Source organism: Arachis hypogaea, chromosome 9, assembly GCF_003086295.3.
Source record: "Arachis hypogaea cultivar Tifrunner chromosome 9, arahy.Tifrunner.gnm2.J5K5, whole genome shotgun sequence".
Classification (NCBI taxonomy): Eukaryota; Viridiplantae; Streptophyta; class Magnoliopsida; order Fabales; family Fabaceae; genus Arachis; species Arachis hypogaea.
The window spans coordinates 107,744,458-107,756,837 of NC_092044.1; positions in this window are offsets into that span (position 1 = coordinate 107,744,458).

Sequence of the window (12,380 nt, forward strand, 5' to 3'; positions counted from 1 at the left end):
AATTTTATTTTTAGACTAATTTAATCTCTACTCTTAAAATATCTTTGTCAATTTTTAAACTTTAATGGTAACCGTTTCCACACTTGTTGCTTCTGAATGTTTTATACTTTTATTGCTATCATTTGATAACTATTTATGCACTTTTTGCTTTGACACTTTATTGTTATTATTACTAGTTCGATTATGGTTGAAAATTAATTAGGAGGTAGTCAATTTAGAGTCAATTAATTGCAAAATAAATTTATTACAAAAAAAATTAATCTCCTACTATCTTAATTTTTTGAATTTTAAAATTAAAAATAAAAGTTATTTTTTAATTAGTTAACTCTAAATGACTATATCTTAATTGATCCTTTACATTTTTTTCTACTCTCTATATCTTTGACACAATATGTATACTCCATAATTCGAACCTAATTTAAATTTTGATTAAAATTGTTCTTTTATTAATGTCAATTGAAAACTTTTTTGTATATTTAAACTGATTTTTTAACATTAGTATAACATAAATTAATAATAATATTATTTTATTTTTATTTAAAATAATTTTTTATTTTTTAAATAATAATATTTTTTGCCTAATACATTCATATTACAACATACGTGAGTACTTCGTACCAATTTACTTCATGCTAAATAGTAGCTATATAAATGAATTTTACAAGCATCAAAATTGATTAAAACAAGCATTATTATTTTAAAATAATTGAAGATATAAATGAATTTTACAAGTATATAAAAATTTCTATTATTAATTAACAAATGGTTTACAGTAAGATGTTAAAAGAAGGAGAGGAATAAAAATATCCAGTATGTATAACAATTTAGGCATGATTAAATTCTAAAAAAAATGGATTGCTTAAATTCTAAATAAGAAAAAATTATTCTAACAAGAATGATTGCTTAAAAGATATCTTTTGCATAAAAAAATATTAAGAATTACTAATTTATGTAGTATGTGATGATAATGACCAATTTTATTTTTAATAAATAGATAAATATATTTTTAAATTATTTTGGTATAATATCCTTTTTTTTTTCAATTGACTACTATATCTACCAATCTACAATTCAAGTAAAAAGTAACAATTCACTAATTAAGATTTAAGAAATTTACTAATGTTCAATAAAATTTTTAACAGTATTATTAGAGAGATAAAAAGAGATAAAAAATAGTTAGAATTTATCTTATTTAATATTTATTAATTATTATAATAATTAATAAATATTAAATAAGATAAATTTTAACTATTTTTAGCTAATTTATTTCGATTACCAAATATTTAAACACATAGCGATAATACTATAAGATTCTTTAATTTTCAGCAAAAAAATATAACAAATCTTCATCAAGACAAGGATCAACTGACTTCTTGTCTCGCTCAAAAATTCTCAAGTCTTTAATTATTTTTACTTTGAGTATTAACCATTGTGATGTCAATCTTTACCATGTTGACTGACAAGTTGAATGACTCAACATAATTTGGATCTCAAGCGAATAGTTCAATGTCCATCTTCATAGTAGTTTTATTCTAAAACTTCAACCTTCCTTTCTCAATGATTTTTTGTATCAAATTTCTGAAACAGGCGAAATTATTAGTGATGTACAAAAATACTTAATGTAACTTACAAAATTTCTTATTTTTTATTTCATCAGCCAAAGGCATTTTTCTTCCTTCTCGTAAAATAAGCTGCTTAACTTTTAATAAAATCTCAAATATTTGGTCTGCCTTAAAAATATCAAAAGAATAAGTCTTATTTTCAGTTTTGAAATATGAAGAAGCTTTTTCTTTTTCTTTAACAAGCTTTAAAGATTTGTACACATAAGGAGAACCCCCACATAATTCAGCAATATAAATATCCTTTTCATCTGAATCACTACTATCGAAAAAGAATCAACATATGCAACTATTTTAGAACTTTTTTGAAATTCTCTTTTTATTTCTTAGTTTGTTCTGTTTGTCTTACTCTCTCAGCTAGTTGGGTAAGATCTAAAGTATGTTGATTAAAAGTTTTTTCCTACCTTCAAATTCTAGTCCAATAGTATTCATTTTAACAACTTCAATTTCAAGAATCAGAATAAAACACTCATTTCTCATGATTCTAAATTGTGCCAAATAAGTGTCAATAGATTCTCCCTACAGAGAATAAATTCATAAGACTAACTTTCAGTTCACTTCGAAAAATTGATCATCAAAGTTTCTTTCTAATTGTGCCCAAGAATGAATGTAATTTCGTCTCAAGTTGGAGAACCAAGTGAATGCATTTTTTGTTAAAAAAGAAGAAAAATATCTCATTTTGAGATATTCATAGAAGTTACTTTCCCAATTTTCAACAGTATATCGAGCAATATACTCTAATGTAGACTCATTTTTTCTCCAAAAAATTTGTAAGGAATTTTGAAAATTTTCAACCTCTTGGAAGCTCTGCTTGTTAGACACATTCAGAAAAAACTGACACAAAATATGGCTTATTTAAACAACCAACATTAAATCCTAAATAGTTTAAAACTTATTCGACATTCCTAGCTATATTATAATGCACCCTACGTTGTTTTGACTAAGACTTTCCAACATATCTTCAGCATTTTGACCATGTTTAGGTATATGAACATCATAATTAGGAATTGCCCCCGATTTTGGTTAACATTATCAAATCATAAACCATGGTTGTCATTTTCTTCTAAATTTATCACAGTAGCAATCCTATTAACTTGCCTATTAAACTGTTTAATTCTAGTGTTTGTGTTTTTTAAAAGAGGATTTAAAACTGTCACCATTTGTTGAGTTAACATGTTTACTAGATTATGGTACCTTTCATCCATCTGTTGCCTAATATTTGCCAAAGATATGACAGTTTGACTAGGTTGATTGACATGCATTGCTCTTGACATATTAGGAAACACAGGCTTGAAGTTTTTTTACCCTAGTAGCAGTAGGTATAGTAGAATTCGAGGCATTATTATTTTCTATATTAATAGCATGTGGCAAGTTTTATTGTGATATATGTGAACCTGACACCCCAGAAATAGGTACATTTGACATGACATACGGATTCTGGTAAAGAAAATTTTGAAATGTTGAGTAGAGAGGTAAAAACAATCCTTATATTACCATGAGGGGACGCACTACAAGAAAAACGCTGAGTACCATCGGATTTACTGTCGAATATAGCGTCTCGAATTACTGTCAATTTTACGGATGAATTTATGGAGGGATTTGTTGTGAAATTCATGATGTCAAATTGTTACCGCGGATTCATTTATCTGACGGTAAATTCATGAGTAATATTTGGAAGGAAAAGGTATGGAATAGGCACGAACTTTTTTGTCAGATTTACTGTCGGATTGTTCCAACGGTGAATACAATGGTAATCAACTCTAAAATTGAGAGAGCGAACCCTCTCCCATTCATTTCGAAAACCTTTTCTCTCTCTCAAATCCTCTTCTATATCTCTCTCTCTACCCAGCCCCGCCCCCTTCACCACCGCTCTAGTTTTGCCGTCGCCGGCCCCTCTTTCTCGCAGCTTTTCTGTTTCTCTCTCTACCCAGCCCTTTCACTGCCGAAATTTTAAATAGATTTTGAGTGAAATTGAAATTTTAAAATTATGTTTTTGAAAGTCTTAAAATTATGTTTCAGGTTGATAGATATTTGTGTTAATTGTGACATGAAATGGTTCCTTTTTAAGTTTTTATTTTAAGTGTTTTAGGTTATGTCCATGTACAATTTTTTTCTTGAGTTTCTTCATATGATTATAACATTGCAATATCATCTTGAATAATGAATTATTCGTACTTAACTTTGAATTCCTAACATAAACTAATTATTTGTTTTTCATACATTTTCTCATATTTGTTATAATTATTTGTTATTTCTTGAGTTTCATCTTATGATATTATTTATTGGTATTTGTTATGTTATTAATATGTTTACTGTATTGAGCGTATTAATATGTTTAGAGTTGGTAAATTTAATTGTGTTTTGATTAGTATTAGTAATACATTCTTTTTGCAGACATGACAACATGTAGTAGAGGTAAACCTAGTAGGTCTCGTGGTCTTGGTAGAATGAGAGTTTCTACCAAATCTCCTGCTACTGTTCAGTCTTCGTCCTCTATCCCAACTAACCCGTCGACCCCTATGACATCACAGGCGGGTTCAGCAGACCAGCAATTCATCATGGTCTCAAACTTGAACTACATGCATCCTTCTGTTATGCCCCTGCAGATCCAGCGACAGAGCCTGTGGTAGGTGATTTCTCTAGTGCTCCCAACAGGATGCCGTTCCACCACCGCCTGTCATCCAGATGAAGATTTGGCCCGATGGCATGCAAGCATGAGTACATACAATTTTTTAAGGTTAAGATTGTTAATCTTAAATTTATGCATTTTTATGTGTTTGTTAATGTTAGATTATTTCTTTCATAGGTTTGCACCAAACAATAATGCTTGCATACAGGAGATTTCCGAGGTCATTAAGTTGATGTACGACCACTTGTAGCCAACCTACATGCAGATCTCGACTGAGACCAGAGATTGATGGTTTCAGAAGTGGGCGGTAAGAATCCAATAATGTTGAATTGATTAACTATATTTGAACTATACTATATTCTGACTAACTAATGTTGTTGAATTACTTTGTGCAGTTGAAATTCATATGGGATGCGAAACATAATCTCATGATCAGGAATATTTACAACCATCGAGCAGCTAAACAACTTCAATAGATGGTGAGTGAAGTTCGTAGGGGTGTGACCACCTAACGTTCTGGATCTGTAAGAACTATCAAGAAGGAACTGGAGGAATATTTTAACAATGATGAGGGGTTCAAGTGTCATCGTCTGACAAACATTGCTAACAAGGTTTCGTCCAGATCATTGAAGTATACGGGTGGATTGACGAATTTCATGAAGACGATGAGTAGCCTAGTAAGAATTTTGTCATTGTTTAATTTTTTAGTGGTTACTTGAATTAGTTAGTTAATTTGTTCATTATTTTATTGGTTGATATATTAATTTGTAGTTGTTGGGAATAAGTAGTATGACCACAATCCAATCAATCCTGTGTCAAATAATTTGTTATTGTTATTATATTAAAATGTTAATAGAATAAGGTCCTTGAATAAATTTAGAGATTTATCATTGTGATAGTGATCATAATATTGAGAGATAAATCTTTTATAATTTAATCTAAATTATTCTTGATCATAGGATTATTAAAGAGGACATTAATAATCCAAAAAGATCAATATATATATATATATATATATATATATATATATATATATATATATATAATGGTCTTCATTGGATGAAAATTAATAGATCTCATTTATTAAATTATATATATAGATGGTGCATATAGAGATATGACCATTGAACTGACTCACTTTGAGAATTCCTAATGGTTATAATTACCGTATATTTGTCAATAGGATATTCTCAAGATGAACATAGTAATAGAGTTTCCTTTGACTTGCGACTGTCATAGTAGTTAACAATGTATTTATTATACTTTGATTCTGGACACCTAATACCCTAGGGTGCTAGTTGAATGGACATTGGGTATAATTTAAATACTTGTAGAATTAATGATTAGTCAACAAGGAATCCGTCAACTCTCGATAAAAAGTTTGAGCTCTATAATTATAATGACTGAGATGAATAAAACCTTGGGCAAGGGGATTGAATGAATGAAGAAATGAGTTTCTTAAGTCATTCACAGTTCATTATAATAATAGTAACAAGTTAGAGTTTGACAATTAAATCATACTCTAAGGGTTAACCAAGAGCTGGAAAGATGGAAGGAATTATACTTTGTTCTTCTAAGGTTCTTAGTAAAAATATATTACTTCATACTATCGGGTCTTTGAGGAGTGTTGCTAGACGCCATCCTTGATTAGTAAATTTAGTACGACTAATTTATTACCCGCTTAGTATTGAACCTATGGGGTCACACACTAACGAGTGTTCTAATCTTTGCTATAGAATTATTTAAATGGAATATGATTATATTTTTTGCTAGTACCAAGAATATAATAATAGTATGATAATTGAGAATATTAAATGAGATTTGAGAATAATTAGTTATTCTATTTCTAAATTTGGATGAGATTCTAACTGATTTTGTTGTCAAATTAAGTTATGATATGATTCATAAATTTGAATGATTCAGATTTAGAATTTCAAGATATGATTTAAATTTGAATCGAGATTCAAATTTAAAATCAATATCAAATCCCATACTATAGATATGTATACCAAGAGTACAAAAAATAGACGAGAATAAAACACAAAGGTTTTATTCATTTACCTGTACACATACAAATGTACGTGAGACTAATTCTTGGAGAAGAATTTTATGGCGTGCAAATAGTTGCAAGAAGTTTCTCAATTTAGATTAGATGTCCATTGGTCAAGGAGTTGACAACAAAGGTTGGTCTCGGTGTGGGTACGCATAGAGTCTTTGTACAATCGAAGAATAATTTTTTTACTAAAGCGTCTAAAGGCATTTAGATCTGATCTATATATTATTGGAATAAAATTTAAACACAAAATAGATCTTTAGGATTACTTTCTTTTCTTCCGCTGTGTCGTTGGACTGTGAGGCAACATTGGCGAAGACCTTCAAGTATATCCATACTTTGAAGGCCAACAAGAAGAGATTTGCTGACGAGTGGTCTGCAGTCCATTATGTGAGCTTAAATTTCTAAGTTTTAAATTTATTTGGTTTAAAATCAATTAACTGTTATCCTAATCACAACGTGTGTGACATAGAAGGATTACATGCAGAGGTTGAAGACTGTGACCTAGCAATCTCAGCTGCCTAGTGGGAATGACGAAGCCGGCTCTGAGACCTCAATGGTAGATAATTAGGTTTGGCACAAGACCGCCTCTGAACCTCATAAGAATCGCCACGTTGGGGTCTTCTTCACTAGTGGCCTTCGCTCCTCCATGTTGGTGGCTTCCTCTGCCTCTGCCACCAGCCCTGCCGATCCCCAAGAAGTTGTCGACTTGAGGGAGGAGGTGCAGAAGCTAACACAGGAGCTTTACCAGAAAGCGGAGCAGTCTGAGCAGAGATACAACCACCGTCTTGCACGCGTCGGAAGAGTTGTTGCCATCAACTTGAACCCGACGGAGAAGCTAGAGAAGCTCGATCGGTTGCAAGAGCATATGGAGGCGTACAACCAACAGATGCGCGCTGGAGCCACCAGCATTGCTGGTTCCAGTGGCAACACTACTGGTAGGACACCATTGTCAGTACCTACTCCGGTGCCTCAGTAGGGGGACCCTGACGACGACGATGATTACCGAGATCTGTAGGGGTTAGGGTTTTATTTTTTTATCTGTTTCATTGTACTGTACTTCTGTGATATTTTATTGTATTCAGACCATTTATTTTTAATAAAATAATTTATTGATTTCTGCTAGTTTTAGATTTCTATTAACAATTTTGTTAACAAAAGTTTTAATTTGACTACTAATTATAGCTTAATTGTACCTAAAAAAATAAAAAATAAAAAAATATTACCATAGGATTTATCGTCGGATTAATCTGACAATAATCATCAACTCAATCTCGACAAATCCATTAAAAATACTGACAAAAAATCCACTAATAATTAGTGTCAAACGAAAAAATCTGCCGGTAATTAATTTTCAGTGACGTTTATACCGTCAAGTCAAGGACGACGTTAAATCCGCCGGTAAATTGATTACCGGCGGATTTATTTGATGAATCCAAAGGTAAATATCCTACGGTATTCAGCATTTTTTGTAGTGACATACTCCGGTGGCAAGGCATAAGGCGGCCACCCACAGTATTTATGTGAGTTGCATTTAACCTTGGATGGGCATGGCCAACGCCATCATGCCTCACTAACGGCAAAGTAGGCTATGTGATTACAAGAATATTTCTGAACTCATTTCCTCTAGTCTCATCACCAAAAGTAGAAGGAGATGCTGCAGATGTACTTGACATGTCAACTAATGCTGATTTCTTAGTCTATAGAAACACAATTTTATCACTACGTAATCACATGCAAGTTCGAAAACTTTTTTTTTTTGACAAACTACAATCTATTGACAATGTCCCATTGGGTGTGCCAATTTATTTTACTCAAATTTTGTTATATATTTAAAAGAAAATGTGGGTATCTCAATATCACAATTGTAACATCAATAGAAATTAAAAAAAAAATTAGTTGATAAACAAAGAAATGTGAGGTACCGAAAGCAAAGTAAATTACAGACATTAAAACAAACAAAAAATTAAAAAAAGAATGAAGAAGGAAAGATAAACGTACACTACAAGATTTTTGCTTATTTGAGGGAGTATTTTAGTGAAGGTTTTTAAAAACCTCCACAATACATTTTATTTATGGAAATTGAAAAAATCTCCACTAATAATTAATTAAAATTAAGATTTGAAACAAAACCTAATTTTCCCTTTTTTTCAACACGAGAGTCTGGGTTCACCATCGAGAGAAAGAGAGAAAGAGAGCTTCTGCATCGAGAGCTTCGTTCATCATCCACTCTCATCGGCTTCAAACAAAACCGCCATTTTTGCCGTCATTCCTGCTGCCATTTCCGTCGCCGGCACCATCACCACTGCCGTGTCCGTTGCGGTAGAGAGTTTCTGGATCGAGAGCTTCTGGATCAGGGAGGTTGATGTTGGCCCCGATGGTAAGATTCGTTACGAGGATTTCATCGCCGGAATGGTAAACTCCTCACATATCAGATCCTTGCAAATTCCATTCGCTCTGCTTCTGGATTTTCCTAAATGTGTTCTTTTTTTTCTTAGCTATTTCCGTATTGCTGTTTCTTCTTCTTCATGTTTGGTTTTTGTTTTGTGCCATTTCCTTTAGTGGACAAACGGGTTAACTATGTCATGTGCATTTTATTTTATTTGATTTTAATTTCTCCATTCTTTTTATCTGGTGGTGTTTCAAATGAGAAATTAGTTTGTTCTATTGAATTCGATGGACTTTTATTGGAACTCTGTTTCATTGATGATGAATTATTCTAAAGAAGTGGCATTTGGTCATTACAAGGTGCTGCTCTTGCTCTATTTTGTTATTTTTAGAACATTGTCTTCCTCCTCTACAGAATTAGAGTGGGTTGAGCTATGTTTAGTTTATTTATCAATAAAATCTTTGAGAATATTGGTAGTGCACTTGATTATACATAACTGATTCACATGAATTAACATAATTTATTGCCAGATCGAGTATAAATCAGAAATGTTCAGCTTATAAGTTAGAAATGTTCAGCTTATGACTCAGCCCAATGATGAATTCAAGGAGATTTTCTGTTTATGACATCAATGGGTATAGATTTCAAACTTTGACTAGAGAATTTGGTCTTAAGACACAAAATAGTGGAGTATTCTTAGTCTCTAACACACCCTGCATTGCAAGTATTGCTGATAGAAATATAAGACAAGCAAATTTGCCATATTATGGCAAGTTAGAAGATATAATTGAACTTAACTACCATGGACAATTTTCCGTTGTTCTTTTTAAATGCAAATGGGCTGACACTACTAGGGACATAGGTTATAAAAAAGACCATTGGAATTTCAATTACGTCAATTTCGATAGATTACTTCACACGGGTGAGTGTGAAAAACATGAACCTTATATTAAAGCATCTCAAGCACAAATGGTGTATTATATTGATGATATGGTAAATAAAGGGTGGAGTATTGCTGTGCATGTCAATCCAAAGGATATATATGACATGGGTCAAGGAAATAAAGATGTACTGTACGAAAATGAGTCGTATCAAGAGCAAGAACTTGAACAATTATTTGACCCCAATAATGAGTACATCCAATTAGCTACCAATTTATTAGATAACGATGCTATTGAAGATAATGTAGCTGCTAACTTGGCAAGAGATATGTTTGAATGAAAATTTGTACAATAGTTTACTAAAGGTAACATTTTAAGCTTTTTATTTATTATACATGCATATGTGTGTATATAAAAGAAATAGTATTTAATTGGTGATTTTTTTTCTGTGTGGTTTTGGTAGATTTTCTGTGTGGTTTTCTGTGTGTATAGAAAGGAAATAGTGCCACTGTAGACTATCAGAACTATGTCTGTACATAGATATATGAGGTAACACTATCTCTCTTCTCCTATTTAGTTACCTGATCGATCTCTTTCTTATCTTAGTTTCATTTTCATCTTTTCTCTTGTAAAGATAATCTCTCTTTTTCAATTCTCAGGTCAGTTTGGACATAATGCCAGCTTTTGCTTTAACACCCTTTACGGTCACTGAGGTTGTCCATGAGTCCAAGCTCCCAATCAAGTTGTGTCACACCCTCACAACGAGTATCACATGCTGTCATGAGTACTACAAAGAAGAGGGTGCATGACGAAATGATGGAGCAGAACTAGAAGCAAATTGCTCATAGAAAATCTATTGATATCTTTGGCCAGAGAACATCTCAATATAGAGGTGTTACAAGGTTGGTGCTTTGTTGCTGTTAGAAAGACTAGTATTTGAACAATAATAAGTTCAATGATTTGCATATATAATTGCTTTCTTATTAATAAATCTTTGTTAAATTATTTAGGCATAGGTGGACTGGTAGATATGAAGCTCATCTATGTTCAAACTGGTCCTTTTGATGTCACTGAACTATTTCTTTCAGGGTATTCCTTGGTAGATATGGATGGAATATTGTGGCCCAGTTTAGAGGTAGTAACGTTGGCATTGGAGGAGATGAACTTGTCAGAGGACACTATAATAAAGAGACAAAGAACTGTGTAAGGGATTGCTATTTATACTGCTTGAAGTCATGTATCAAGTGCCTTGAGAAAGAATACAGAGCTCTTTGTAAAGTATAGCATCTTTTGTTTTTTCTAAAATTAGCTTTACTATTTACTTTTATTCAGAGTTTATATGTTTACTTATTCTGCTGAATTAAAACTATATGCTTGCATGTTTGTATCATTTCATTTGTTCCCTTTCAGACTTTTATTTCTTGTTGAATTTTGTGCATCTCGAATGGATAATTTGATGTTATAGCTTATAAAAGATACAAGTTGATTCATGAAAGAAGATATTTCTTTTGTATATTTTTTATTTTATTCCTTCTATTCTTAGAATGTTTGTCTGTAGCATGCTGTGTTGCACTTATCAAAAATGACATGGCATTTCTTTATTTGTAACCAATACACACATGTAAAGCTCAGTCATTTTCATTATGGATATTTGCATCTCTATGCTGAATATGAGGAGTAGCTAATGAAGGTTGTGGCAGAGAAGCTAATGAAGGTTATGGATATTTAGAATTATGTCTTATATTGAGAAATTGTATTATAAAAGATTTAGTTTTTAAATTTTTATATTAAAAAATAAATTTTTAATTTGAGAATATGTAAATGAGATGAGATTAATGATGTTTAGGGTTTTAAATTGAGATTAATGAATGATTTGAAATTAAAAATAAATAACTACAAGGTTTGTGGAGGTTTGAAAATCTCACAAAATAGTTAATTTGTGTCAAATTGAAAAATCAATTTGGGGGGAGGGGTTTAAATTGCCACAAAAGTAATTTAAAACTGCCACAAAAGTTCGATATAAAACCTTTACTAAACACACACACAAAACGTCCACTGAATACATTGTGGAGGTTTTTAAAAATCCCCACAAAAGACCTCGTGGCACCTTAAATTTTGGGAATTTTGGAAACCCCCACAAAACATTTGGTGGGGGTTATAAACCTCCACGAATAAGAAAAAAACTGTCACAAATAAACAAAAACCTTGTAGTGGTAAAAGAGAAAAACGCGTAAAAATAGAGAAAATTTATTAATAAAAATTCGAAAAAACAAATTAGAAGCCTTTGAGTTCAGAGGAATTACTTAAAATTTTTAATTTTTACTCTGTGATGCTAAGAGACTGAGAGTGTTTTAGGTTTCTAAATATTTTTTTAAAGAACTGAACTCTTTTATACTATTAGTCTAAGACCTGTTTATAGACTTTCTATATCAACTAACAGTTACACTTTATACACTATTTTTGACCAATTTAAATAATTTCTATAATTGCTTTTGTATTTCTTGCTTAGTGTCAATTAAAAATTTTAGAAGTAGCTAAAACATCTAAACTGTCAAATAATAAATATTATATAATAAGTGTAAGACCCCAAATTTTTAAAAATTAAATAATTAGTTATTTATGAGTTAATATAGTATATTGAGATATAGTTTTTAAGAAAATTATTTTTAATTAAAATAATTAAATAAAATTTTGTGATTATTAAAATTTAATTTAATTATTACGTATTCTATTAAATTTAAATTATTTATCAAAAAATAATTTGATAAAACAAAAATTAAATTAATTTTTATTGTTATTATTATTATTA